General features: G+C 29.4%; 1 non-coding gene across 1 annotated transcript; it reads right to left on the reverse strand.

The window, feature by feature from the left end:
- Positions 1 to 8,291: 8,291 nt before the first annotated feature.
- Positions 8,292 to 8,363, reverse strand: TRNAM-CAU. The gene has a single exon. It is a non-coding gene; the product is annotated as a tRNA-Met (tRNA).
- Positions 8,364 to 13,292: the final 4,929 nt, after the last annotated feature.

The raw sequence follows: 13,292 nt of genomic DNA on the forward strand, positions 1-13,292 counted from the left end.
GGTCTTCGTTATTGCTCAATGGCAAAGGATTGACTTAAAAGAACACTATGCCAGTCAGAAAATGGAATAAATTCTTTTTTTTTTTACAAACTTTTGATTATTGTATAACATTTGCTCTCTGTTTTCTCGGTACAGGTGTACTCCCGTGAAATAAAAAAATAGAAACCAACGGGTGAAGATTCTCTCTACCTTAGTTCACTTTTGACGTTGCCAATGCACAAAAATATAAAAACCAAGTAAAAAAAGACATGAAAGAAGAAACAATGAGCTCATTGATTAAAATAATATATTTTTTAAATTATTTATCAAAATACATATTTCGGTAATTATTTACTGAAATAAGTATTTTCTATTTTCTTAATATTTTTTTAAAAGTTAAAGGCCTTTTTGAAATATTTAAATTTTATTTTTTAAAAAAATCAAGAGCCCCATTAATTTTTTAATATTAAATTTTTATTTTTTAAAAAAATTGCGGGTGCCAATAGTTATTTAAATTAAAAAAGGTTTTATATTCAAGCCTTTATAATTTCCATTAATTTTTTCATTAATTTTTTTATAACTTGTTTTTTTACACTTCTACTATGTTATTTCTACTTTCATTAATTGTAACCGACTGTTAATAATTTAAGTAAATAATTTTAATATTTTTTTCATAATAACAAAATATTAAATATTCACAAATTTTAACATGTAAAAATTACTCCCACAATTAAACCAAACTCACTAGATATTTGAATGGACTAAAACAATTACATATATTATAAAATAATTCAATAAGTACAATATTTAGGTTACATTATGGCATACAACTTAAACCAGCGGCATTCGAACAATGTCGACGATTGTGACCTTCATTGTGACATAAACCACAACACTTTAGCTGACCGCCTTCCCTTATGTTCATCTCATTACAAATTCTGGTAGATTTTGGATGTCATGAAGGTGGTCTCGCATTGTAAAATCAAGACATACGTGGACCATTATAGGGTTCCAGTATATCTTATTTGTCATTGGCTGAAACTCTTTATGGTATATATTAAAAATTGTCTCAAGCCTATAAACATTATGTACATATGCTTGCCAATGTAGATGAATGTATGCACAAACTGTAAGAGCATGGCGACAAGGAAAATGAAGCGTTTGAAACTCACTGCAATCACACCACCGTCTTCTCAAATCAATGAAGAAACTGCCAGCTATACCATCGCATTGAGGTGGTGCCATTTCATCTACCATAAAAGAATTTTCTTCACAATCAAATTGACGAACATAAATGCTACATGTTGTTTGTTGATTTTCTTGAATTGTCTTCATTAGCGCTTCCGAGAATATTTGACCTGATGCAATCTGAGCTTGCGCATGTATCTTTCTTTACAAATAACTCAGCAAGTCAAAAGTTAGCTAACTTAACTAAGGCTGTTATAGGAAGGTTCCTTGTTTTTTTTTAACACTGAGTTAACACATTCAACTAGATTGGTGGTTATATGACCATACCTTCGACCTTCGTTGTCAAATGATTGAGCACACTTCTCCTGCGGTATGTTATCTAACCACCTCGTCGCTTCTATGTCAAAGTCTCAAAGACGCCATACTAATAGTTAAAATCATGAGATGTTTTCGAGTAACCTACATTAATAGCCAAAAAAAATCTGAAATAAGAATAATAATGAGAGATTGAAATTATCAAAATTTAGATTTACAACTTACCAATGTTAACAACTATTCATTGCATTTCTTTATTTTTGAAATGACGCATGAAATTCGCGGATATATGTCTCATACAATAAACATAATAGGTGTGAGGAGGACTCATTCGATGGCTAATTGCTCTAAATGGTCCTTTGATAGATTGGTGATGGTCAGAAATAAAACATATGCCTTCCTGTGGTGTCACGTCTACTCATAGATGATCTAAGAAGAAACGCCATGCATCTAAGGTCTCTGCTTCCACAATGGCAAATGCAATTGGAAGAATATTTTTATTGCCATCTTGTGCAATTGCCATCAACAAAGTCCCTTTATATTTTCCATAAAGATGTGTACCATCTATCTGCACTACCAGCTTACAATATTTGAAAGCCTCCACACATGAATTGAAACTCCAAAAGAGCCTATGAAAAATATTAGTATCACGTACCGGGTAATTACCATCATATGCTAGTTTAGTCTCGAGATCGATTATTGTCCCAAGGACAAATTGCTGTAATATTACTAGCCATTTCAATAACTCATTGTATGACTCCTCCCAGTTACCGAATGTAGATTCAATCGCTTTTTGTTTTGCAATCCATACCTTTTTATATGTCAGTGTGTACCCATATCAGTTCCTGATCTCCGCTATCAAAACAGAGACATTGATAGATGGCTTCTCCTTGACCAGTGCCTGTATACAGTAGGAAATCATGTTTGAATCAAGTTTTGAATGATCTTGGGAGACCATTGCCATTGTACAAGTGTGTGGGCCGTTGTATTTTGTAATCTCCCAAATCTACTTCCTCTTGCTATAGGATGCGCAAACTCTCCAACTACATCCATTGCCATATGACTTGCATCTTCCAAAATACCGAGTTGGTTCTGACTCGATTACTTTATATTCCATGGACTTCTGCAAGCAATAATTCTTAATTATTGTTACAACATCATTTTTGTTTTAAAACTGCATACATGTAAATCTCTATCTGCCATTGCCCCTCTTAATGTGTTAACATATAGTAAAGGGTATTCTAGAAATTCTGGTGCAAACATTGCTTCTAAATCAAGTGCCCTCATATATGCCGGAGGCTTATATGGCAACATCGTCATTTCTATGCTCTGTCTTTGTTTGCTAGCATCTTCCGCATTGTAATCTTCTAAGCTTTCTTTGCTATTGTCTGTATAGTTATCCTCATCTTGGTCATCTCCGCTTGAACTCCCATATTCACCAAATTTAATTTCATGACTAGCAGTATTATCAGTTCTATGGTGTGTTGATGTGCTTGGTGGTTTGTTGTGAAGCAGTGAAATTGAAATTGAAATTGTGTTATAGATTATCTCATACCCTCCATTCTGTTGACAACCTTTCTGGTGGAATGTTGTCATCTCTATTAATTTGTTGTTGGGAAAAACCACCAATGGAAGTCACAACACCAAGCTCCACATACAATTCTATAACTTGAACATCATGAAATGCTTGGTGGCAACTAAACATCATCTGAACATCTCGGTCATTATGTAATTTGAAAGACCGATAATAGATCTTACCTTGACTTGAGGAAATAGGCATATGGTATTTGGTATGTATAATTATTCGATCATCTATAATTTCTATATTTTCTTTAATAGTTCTCTTTAAATTGGCTAAAGAGATATCATTTCTATATAAAAACAAGAATGATCATCGGATGAAAATATTGTCGTCTCCTCACTTATAGTGATTGAACCATTATAGTAAACCAAAGTAAGTGATTTTCTGCCGTTGTAGAAAATGAAAAAAATGTGAGTTTAGTGAGAGTAAATATGTATACAAAAAAACGGACGAAGCTTATATGATAGGCAACTAGTCAACACGGATCAAAAAACATACCTGAGTCCATTGATTAAGATTTAGTAATTAGCAATCATAGTGGAAGCTTGTTCTTTTGTCAAGAGTCCCTGCGGCCTTTGGTCGGTGTTCCTCTCGACCAAGGTTGTCTCTTTCGTTTAGTATGACAAGAATATGAATTTTGCTAGATTTAATGTAAATAAAATAAAATAACTTTGCAAAACAATAAAAAAACTACAATGGCAAAAATTTTAAAGAACTTCTCTCTATATTGATAATTTTTTCCTCACAGAAATGCTTGTGTGTTTTAGAAAATAGACTTGGAGGGTTTATATAGGCCTCCACCTAACAAATGGATGGATAAGATCAATTTCATCCAATGGCTCTTATGAATAAGGTAGGTGCCACAAGTCACCAATAATTCATCCCAACAACTTCCAATAAATAAGTTATAAGAAAAATTAATGAAAATTATAAGGGTTTGAATGTAAAACTCTTTTTTAATTTATAAAACTATTGGGACCCGCAGTTTAAAAAATAAATAAAAGTTTAATATTTAAAAACTAATGGGCCCTTGGTTTTTAAAAAAAAATAAAATTTAAATATTAAAAAAGAAGTGGGACCTTTAATTTAAAAAAATTATTAAAAAAATAAAAAAAATGCACATTTCTGTAAATAATTTTAAAAATATTATTTTAATCAGCTAGCCAATGAGCTGAAACAATGACCCACAACAATGAAGAATACTCCCAACGCAATTCCATAAACATGAAAAGCGTGCACGTGGTATTATGTATGCCAAATAACTTGGGTAAATATTATTCCAATAATTCACTTGATATACTTGAGATTCACTATGGAAACAACCATAAGAATTTGAAATGGTTTATTCATTTTTTTCAAAAAACAAAAATATAATACATGAATAATAATGGTATAAAAATAGATGTAGTAGATAAAAAAAACAAGAAAAATTGATTGCTATTATAAAACATAGCTTTAATAATTTCATAAGCTGCTACAGAATAATTATACAGCCATTTGGCAATAACTTTTGCTGTAGACCCCACTCCCTGATTAGATCCTAGCCGTTGATGTAAATTTTTTAATCAGAGCCATTGATTTTTATAATTTTAAAACCCTTGTTCTTATCCCTAGTGGTTAGCATAATTCACGATCTGACTGTATATCCACCGCCCACAATCTCCTATAGTTTTTTTTTAAAAAAAAAATTCCAATCTTCCTTTGCTTTCCTTCTTGGTGGTGTATTGGCAAGGACGAGTGGATCTTCTTATGAGTAAATATTTATGTAGGACACCTAGTTATACCCAATTCTCATTTTGGATACCAAATTTTGATTTGTATCAAAATAGTCACCTCATTTCAATTTGGTTTAAAAAAGATGTTACCCAAAGGAATCCGGTGAGATTATCCTGACATGGAGATCGGCAATTTAACGTGGTTGCCAAATTTCAATATCATCCGCCCCAATGACCTTACGACATTGATTAAAATGCTACTAGGATCCATGTCATGCCATTGGGGAGGGTGATGTGATTGCATTTTAATCCACGTGGCAAGGCATTGGGGTGGATGATGTGAAACTACGGTGACCCCATTGGATTGTTGGCGTCCACGTCAGCATAATTTCACCGAATTCCTTTGGATAACATCTTTTTGAAACCAAATTGAAATGAGGTGACCATTTTGATACAAATAAAAATTTTGTACCCAAAATGAGAATTGGGTATAATTAGGTGATCTACAGTAATATTTACTCAATTATATATATCAATTTTTTAAATTATTTTTCTTTCCCTAGGACATAAATTCCCACATCTCCATTATATTTATTATATCTGTGAATATTTGAAATGTTAATTTTGCTAATTGCTTTAAATATAATTGAATTATTTTGCTATAAAAGAATGAGATTATGCATATGTTGATATGTTTGCTTGGTGAATTATTCTGAAATCCTAATATTTTGCTTGGTTTCAGATAATAAAGTTATTTCGGCATAAATACATTTAGTCTCCAATTAACTAGGCATTAACCCTGCCACTAGGGTTAAACACTGACCATGTTGACATGAAACTTTGATAAAAGACCATAGTTTCGCATGGTGCCGTAGGTTAAAGAATAATGGTTTCTGATAATCTAGCTCAAGGCACCGAGGGTAACCAAATAAGCTATGAAAATCTGACTCGAATCACTTAGTTTAAACAAGTTATGACCTCCGATATTTTGTTTTGGTCATTGTAATTGGAAGACATATAATTTTGACTGTTATGAAATTATATTTTATTGAACTACTTTAATTTTATGAACTATATTTTCGTTAAATTTTTATACTATTTAATATGATTTGTTTTTTGTTTCTGAATTTTTGAAATTCCACATGATCACATTACTTTTACTGGGTTACTAACTGGGTGGTCGAGTACATAGTTTAATTGTTAATTTTTTTTAAGATCAGGAGTATAATAGGTAAGTGGGAGTAAACAACTAGTAAACTTGCCCCTAATGTAGTTTGAGCTCAAAATGTTATATGTATTGTAAACTTTGAACTTTGTATTTTGTAAATTTTGTAGATTTTGAATTCTGGCTTTTGAAATTTATAGATGTGGTAGATTGAAATTTTCACTCTAAGACAGGTTTTGAGGCATTGCTTGCCTATTGTGCTATGCACTGTGGATGTGTAACTATTTACCAACGCACCTAGTTCGGCAAGTTGGGTTCAGGGCATGACAAGGAGTGTAAGTAGTGGTTGTGTGCGGGTGATTCATCACTTAGGTGTGCAAGAACCTCACCCTTGCTCCGTTGAGACTTGTACATGCCCTTATCTTTCTTAACGGCCTAATCGCTCTCTTAGCCAAAAAAACGTACATCAAAGTAAACAATAAAAAAAGTGAATACAATATTTCTTATTATAACAAATTAAATAACAATGATGTAATTTTAAATACAACATTTTCACTAACATTGTAATTTCACTTACTTGTTCAAATAGGCACTTAATGAGTGTCTTTTTTTATGTCATTTATTGTTGATTTTAAAAGGTTTACATATTGTTTAGTCTAATTATGACTTAATTATGTTTACAAATCATATATACAAGTTATTTTAACTAATTATATATTTTCAATAAAACAAAATATTAGAAAAACATGTTTGTAGAACTTCTTGTTGCCAAATTAGATGAAAGCAAAACAGTAGAAAAATAATTTGTCAAATACATAATCATTTGATTGATAAAATAAGCATATCTCATATTTCGTTCATTGAAAAAATGGTCAATACTTAATTTTTATGTTTCTCCGAAGAAAAATTTGTCTTGTCTCCTCTAACCTATCCCATTCAATCATTCAATGTTATAATATTTTAATTATAAACTTATAAAAAAATAATAATTATAAATTCTAAATCATTAATAGTTTAAATTAAACAATGGCTTCTATACAAGCATTGAATTTTAAGAAATGTATACATGTAGGGATGTAAGTGGGGCGGGGCGGGAAATGGGATCCCGTCCCCATCTTCGCTTCCCACGGGGCGGGGATTCCCCGTCTCCAAATTCCCTGCTGGGGAGAAATTATCCCCACTCACTCCCCCGAGGGGATCCCCATGGGGTCGAGGAATCCCCCCATTTTTATTATTTTATCTCATAATATATAATAAAATTAATTTTATAAAAATATTATATTTTTGAAGTTGATAAATAGCTTATTTTATTTAATCTTAATTTTACCTTAATTTCTATAGAAAATAAAAAAAAATATTAAATTCTTTTAAAAATTTATATATATATATATATATATATATATATATATATATATATATATATATATATATATTCGTACATCACACGGGAGTAATACTAGCATTACTTAAAGTCTAAAAGTCTAAAACATTATTAATAAATACTATAAATATATTTTTTTGAAACCCACATATTTGGTCCTTATAATCTTATATTCATATTGAATTATTTTAAATAAATAACTAATCATATGAGTTATTTTCAATATATATATTAATAAAAATCGGGGAATCCCCGCGAGGATCCCCATGGAGAGCAGGGCGGGGAATGCCATCACCGCCCCGCCCAGCTCCGCTGGGCGGGGAGGGGTTTTCCCCGTTCCCCGCCCCGCAGGGGATTATTTCGGAGAATCCACGCTCCGCCGGGGCGGGTCCCCATGGGGAACGGGGATTTTCCGCCCCATTTGCATCCCTATATACATGTAACCACCAGAAACTAATGAGTGTAACTTCTTATAAAATTTATGCATTTAAACAACTAAGATTATGAAATTCTATTTATATAATAAAAAAATTAAAAATAATATATAAATAAGTCAACCCGTTATCAGTTAAAATAATGAAAATAATGTCATTTATAGAGGGTACAAAACAAGCATAACGAAATAAGTCATTGAGGTGATATTAAAAGTAATATGCGCATATTTAAAAATATAATTTTAATGTATAGCTCTCAAACGTATATTGTTTTATTTTTTTAATTTCTAAAATATAATTTTGATGCATAGTTTTCGAATGTTAGGTTGATGGATTTAACTTTCAGATTGTTTTGTGAAAAAAATTAAAATTCACTACTTTTTTTAGAAATTAAATGGATGATTACAAAAAAAAAAATTCAGTCGCTTTTATTTTTACCAAATATATAAATATTTTGTATTTTTTTTTCTTTTATTAAAAAAACAATGAAATATATAAAAAAAAGAGTGCCAGATTGAAAGCCCATCCGAACTATCAGAGCCAGGTTTCGATCCTGGGACCTGTGGGTTATGGGCCCACCACGCTTCCGCTGCGCCACTCTGATTAGTTGATTGGTATACATTAAATAATTAACTTATTTTACTTTTAGATGAATGGCTGACCTGTTTTTGACCTTTTTTGTATAGGTCCATGGTATTATATAAGAAAAAACGGAAGAATTTCAAAATGTTATCTCCGATGGATGAGATTACAGAAGCAAATCTGAGATTAATTCACTGGTCATACAGACCATGTATATCTTTTAAAAAAAATGTTAAAAATTGAGTGAACGAGAAATTTTATTTGGATGAAATCTTGTATTATATATATATATATATATATATATAGAGAGAGAGAGAGAGAGAGAGAGAAGTTTATATAGTTTGAGTAACAAGGTTGTCAGACCCGGCCCGGGCAATGACCCGGCTAAGCCCAGGGGTTAGAGGTCAATGGGTTCACCCGAGTTGAACCGGGGTTGAACCGGGGTCAATAATTAAATATAAAAAAAATATTATAATGATTAATAATAAGTAAATATAATATTAAATCTATAATTATATTATAAAAACCTACTCAAATTTGATATTTAAATTGATAAATGACCTTATATACAGTAGAGTTTTCTAATTTTGTCATTTATTTTTACATTTTTTAAATATTTACAAATTTAATATATTAATATATAATTATCAAACTTCTCTCGGTGTTATTTATTTATTTATTTGTTTATTAGTTGATTTTTGTTAAAATAAATAAGAAATTTAATTCACTAATTCTTATATCTTAATTGTGTTTTTTTATTTTTGTTTTTAAATTTTTCTTATATTTTTTTATTTAATTAGAATACTTTTAATTTTATATTTTTTTATAATAAAAATTACACTCATTTATTGTTTTTATTTTCTTAATAAATTAAATTTTTTTAGAAAGTATTTACATAATACATTAATATATTTTTATTTTTTTAAATGTTAATTTTTTTGTTGGTATATATATATATATATATATATATATATATATATATATATATATATATATATATATATTGTAATTCTATTTATTGATTATAAATTATAAATTAATATTAATAAATATATACGATTTTTGTGGTTTTTAATGAGAAAAATAATAATAAATTATTAAATATTGTTAAAAATTAAACATTGTGACTCGATTGATTTCAGTAAGGGTCAATCGGGTTCCGATTGAACCGTCCCGGGTCACCCGGGTTAACTGGCGTTTTTTAATACCCGGGTCAATAGGGTATATACCCGTGCATAAATAGCTTTAAAAGTCAACACCGTCTCATATTACAAACCGACAAGTTTCAGTTGACCAAACCAAGGTGGGGGTCTCATGACATGCTTGTTGGAACTTGGACATAACCCTCTTAGCAAGTTTCCCATCCCTCTCAGTAGAGAAGTCATTGTGGACATTATTCATCATCTTTATTATTATTTATATATATATATATATATATTTGATAAAATTGACATGACAGTATTTATATTATTTATCATTAATATCGATAAAAAAGAATTTAATCTCCCAATCTCTCACATAGGGTTCTCCGGCTTTACAGTTGGACTATTAACTATATATATAGATTTATAGATTTATAAAAAATCAAAAATTGATTTAAAAAATATTTAAATATAACATATTTTAAAAAAATTGAGAAAAAAACCCAAAATAATTGATAGGTAGTGAACGAAAAATACAACCATACATGATAGAAGAACTATTATGCTTGTCAAAATGACCAAATAATATTTATGTCAGTAACACGAGATATGTTATGATAAGAAATAACATTTGAATTAACGATTGAGGAATGATTGTGTTGCAGATAGACTTCGGAATCAAATAAAGTGCGTGAGACAATCAATAAAATTAACCCGATTTAATAATTTTATTATAAAATAAATTATGAAGGGCGATCATGGTCGTGCATGGAAGGAAGATATTTGAGAGTTAATTAGTGCATAAATGGAATCAGTGCATGGGATATGGATGGGATATTTTGGGTGTTAGCACCTGGAAAGAATATCATAGTTATTATTGTAATAGTGTTAGTAAGTGACTTATAACCAAATGACATGTGTGTCATCTCTGGCTAGAGTTTGTTATGATTTTAATGAATGAAAGATGATAGTGGAAGAGTAGGATTATTCTCCCAGCTTTTGCTTAATTAGTTCTCTCCCTTCACTATTCTTAATTTCTCTCCTTATTTCCCCCTGTGTTTCTCTCACTCTAACTTCACTCTTCCAGAACGTGCAGATTGTCAAAATTAGTAGCAATTGTTCATTTAGTTTTTATACAATATTATTATTTATTTATATGTTTTTGTAAAAAAAAATATTTTAAAAACCAAAACTATAGTTGTTTATTATATTTAGATAGCTAATGAAGATTCATCAGTGAAGGAAAGGTATCGAAAAAGAGATAAAATGGTTTTTTTTTTATTAATGATTATTGATACAATAACATACAAATATTAAATATTTACGGTGTAAGCATATACAAATGTTTTAATAGGTGAATATATATATTCGTTTTTTTTAATATGAAAATAGATAAACTACGCTTTTTATTCAAATTGTCGCTCTTTTTAGTTTTCTAATAATTTTGTAATTTATTCATTTTGATATATATATAATGACAGGATTAGATTTGGTTATATATAGTGACAGGATTAGATTTGGTCACTGGCTTGATCAGGAGGGCTTGTATGAAATATTCAGCATGACAGGTTACATATATTGGTTCACTTAAATGTATTTTGTGCGTTTTATTTATTTATTTATTTATTTATTTATTTATCTTATTAGGTCAATATGAGATATTGTCACTAGTGTCACTGGCAATCGTGTGATACTTATAGATAACAATTGTTGTCAGTGGAGTCCTATCTCACTATTATTATTATTATTATTTATTTTAGTGGAAATTGCCAAAAAAACCCTTTAAGTTAGTAAAATCGCTAAAAACACCCCGTTAGTTTTTGCAATCCCCAAAAACCCCTCCTTTTTAAAAGTCTATGTTTTTCAAACCCCCAAACCCTCAGAATCTGGATGTGAACGGAGTGAGTTTCAAATTTTTTTGGACGAAAATGCCCTTGCATGGGGGAGTCGTGGTCAGCAGCCCATCTCGGCGATTTGAGAGGAAGTGGGCGGTTTTTCCGTAGGGTAACCCCGAGAGACGAATTTATTGGAGCCGTTTAATTGCTTTTTCTCAACTCACGTCTTCAGCTTTTCCATTTCCGAAGCTGTCTCCGAAGTTGTCTCTACCGGCGAAGCCTCTGTAATTGGCATTTCATCAGCTTTTCCAAGAGAAGAATTGTCTATTAAAACAAATATTCTTTTTATTAACTCATATTGCTTTCAGAATGCTCTACTTCATTCAGTCTTATTCTATTCTTCAACTCTTCCAACTCAGTACTCATCATTGCAAGGCTGTTTGATAATATATCATTAACATCCTTTAGCTCTTCTAATTCATCTTTGACATCACATAATTCCTTCTCATTCACATCTTTAATAATAATATCATAAACATTTTTCAAATGCTTTATAGCACGTAACGCAGCATAATTTTCAGCTTGTTTTTTAGTATTTGCTTCCGATCCAACTTGTTCATGCATTCCACATCTGTCTTCATATATTATTTTGCATAAAAAACATGGATTGTGGTCTGGACCATGTTTTTCACATTCATAAATTGCAGGCGGTAATCTTAATTTTTCTAAAAGTTCTTTGAGTACTACCTTAAATTGTATAATGACAACAACGTGTCCCTCGATTTCCATTTTTTCACCTATTGTGGTGCATTCAAAACAAATAAAAAATTTCATTAATAAAATGATTTAAAAAAACATTGAATATATATATATATATATATATATATATATATATATATATATTTCAATAAGCTAAACATATGAACTATTTAAGCAATATGAATAATTGAAAAAATTTCATAATTAGATAAGATCTTGACAGATAAAGTTGGCCGGAGCTATATGAATAATTGAAATGTTTCTTATAATTTTAAAATTCCATTAATCAAACTCATCACAATTATGAAAGGACATTATATATATATAAGATTCTGATTAATAATTAATTCAATTTTTTTTTTAAAAAAAGTACCACATAAGTTTTGAAAGAGATTATTTAGCAATTCTTAAATTTTTTTGTTTTTCTTTCAAAAAAAACATTAAATAGTAAATTAATGTGTAAATAAATAATCACAGCAGGGATCATGTTTAACATAATTTTTTTTAAATATTATTTAGATTGAATAAAATAAAAATCACATGTTGGAATGTCACAATATAACCTCTAAACAGTCAAACCAAAAGCATAGTTTAATTTAATCAAAAAATGGATGATAATAAAAACTTATTCATCACAAATAAACTGGAAGGGCAAAATGAGGGGAAAAAAACTTCATGAAATAGAGAATCCAATGAAATCCAGAAAAGGAAATTAATCACTCAATGTACAAAAAAAATAGAGCCCGTGATAAGAAAGTAGTCAGCATTTGACAACCATGCTTGATAACGCTCATCATTGTAAAATCAAGAGTTAATTTTTATCACGTAATAAATTTAAGATAAAGTAAATCTACTTTGTCGTATATAAACATTTTGATAATAAACAAATTAAAAACTATAAATAATATCTTAACAATCACCATTTTAAATTTAATTTTTTTTTTTTATTCTTGATGATTTGTAAAATTTAGTTTATTTTTAGTTTTTTTTGTTATAATCTCTACATTTTTTAATTTTTTTTTTGAGAAAAACTAATAAGATAATAATTAAAGATGGAAATAAATCAACTAAAATAATAATAATAATAAAACTAATAAAAATATAAAAATGTTTAACAAAACAAATCAATTTGAATTTGAAAAATAGATTATTAGTTATTCAAATAAACAATTTCAAATGAAACAAATAATGTTTAAAAAATCAAATCATGTAATA

Source organism: Dioscorea cayenensis, chromosome 19 (genome assembly GCF_009730915.1).
Source record: "Dioscorea cayenensis subsp. rotundata cultivar TDr96_F1 chromosome 19, TDr96_F1_v2_PseudoChromosome.rev07_lg8_w22 25.fasta, whole genome shotgun sequence".
NCBI classification, from domain to species: domain Eukaryota; kingdom Viridiplantae; phylum Streptophyta; class Magnoliopsida; order Dioscoreales; family Dioscoreaceae; genus Dioscorea; species Dioscorea cayenensis.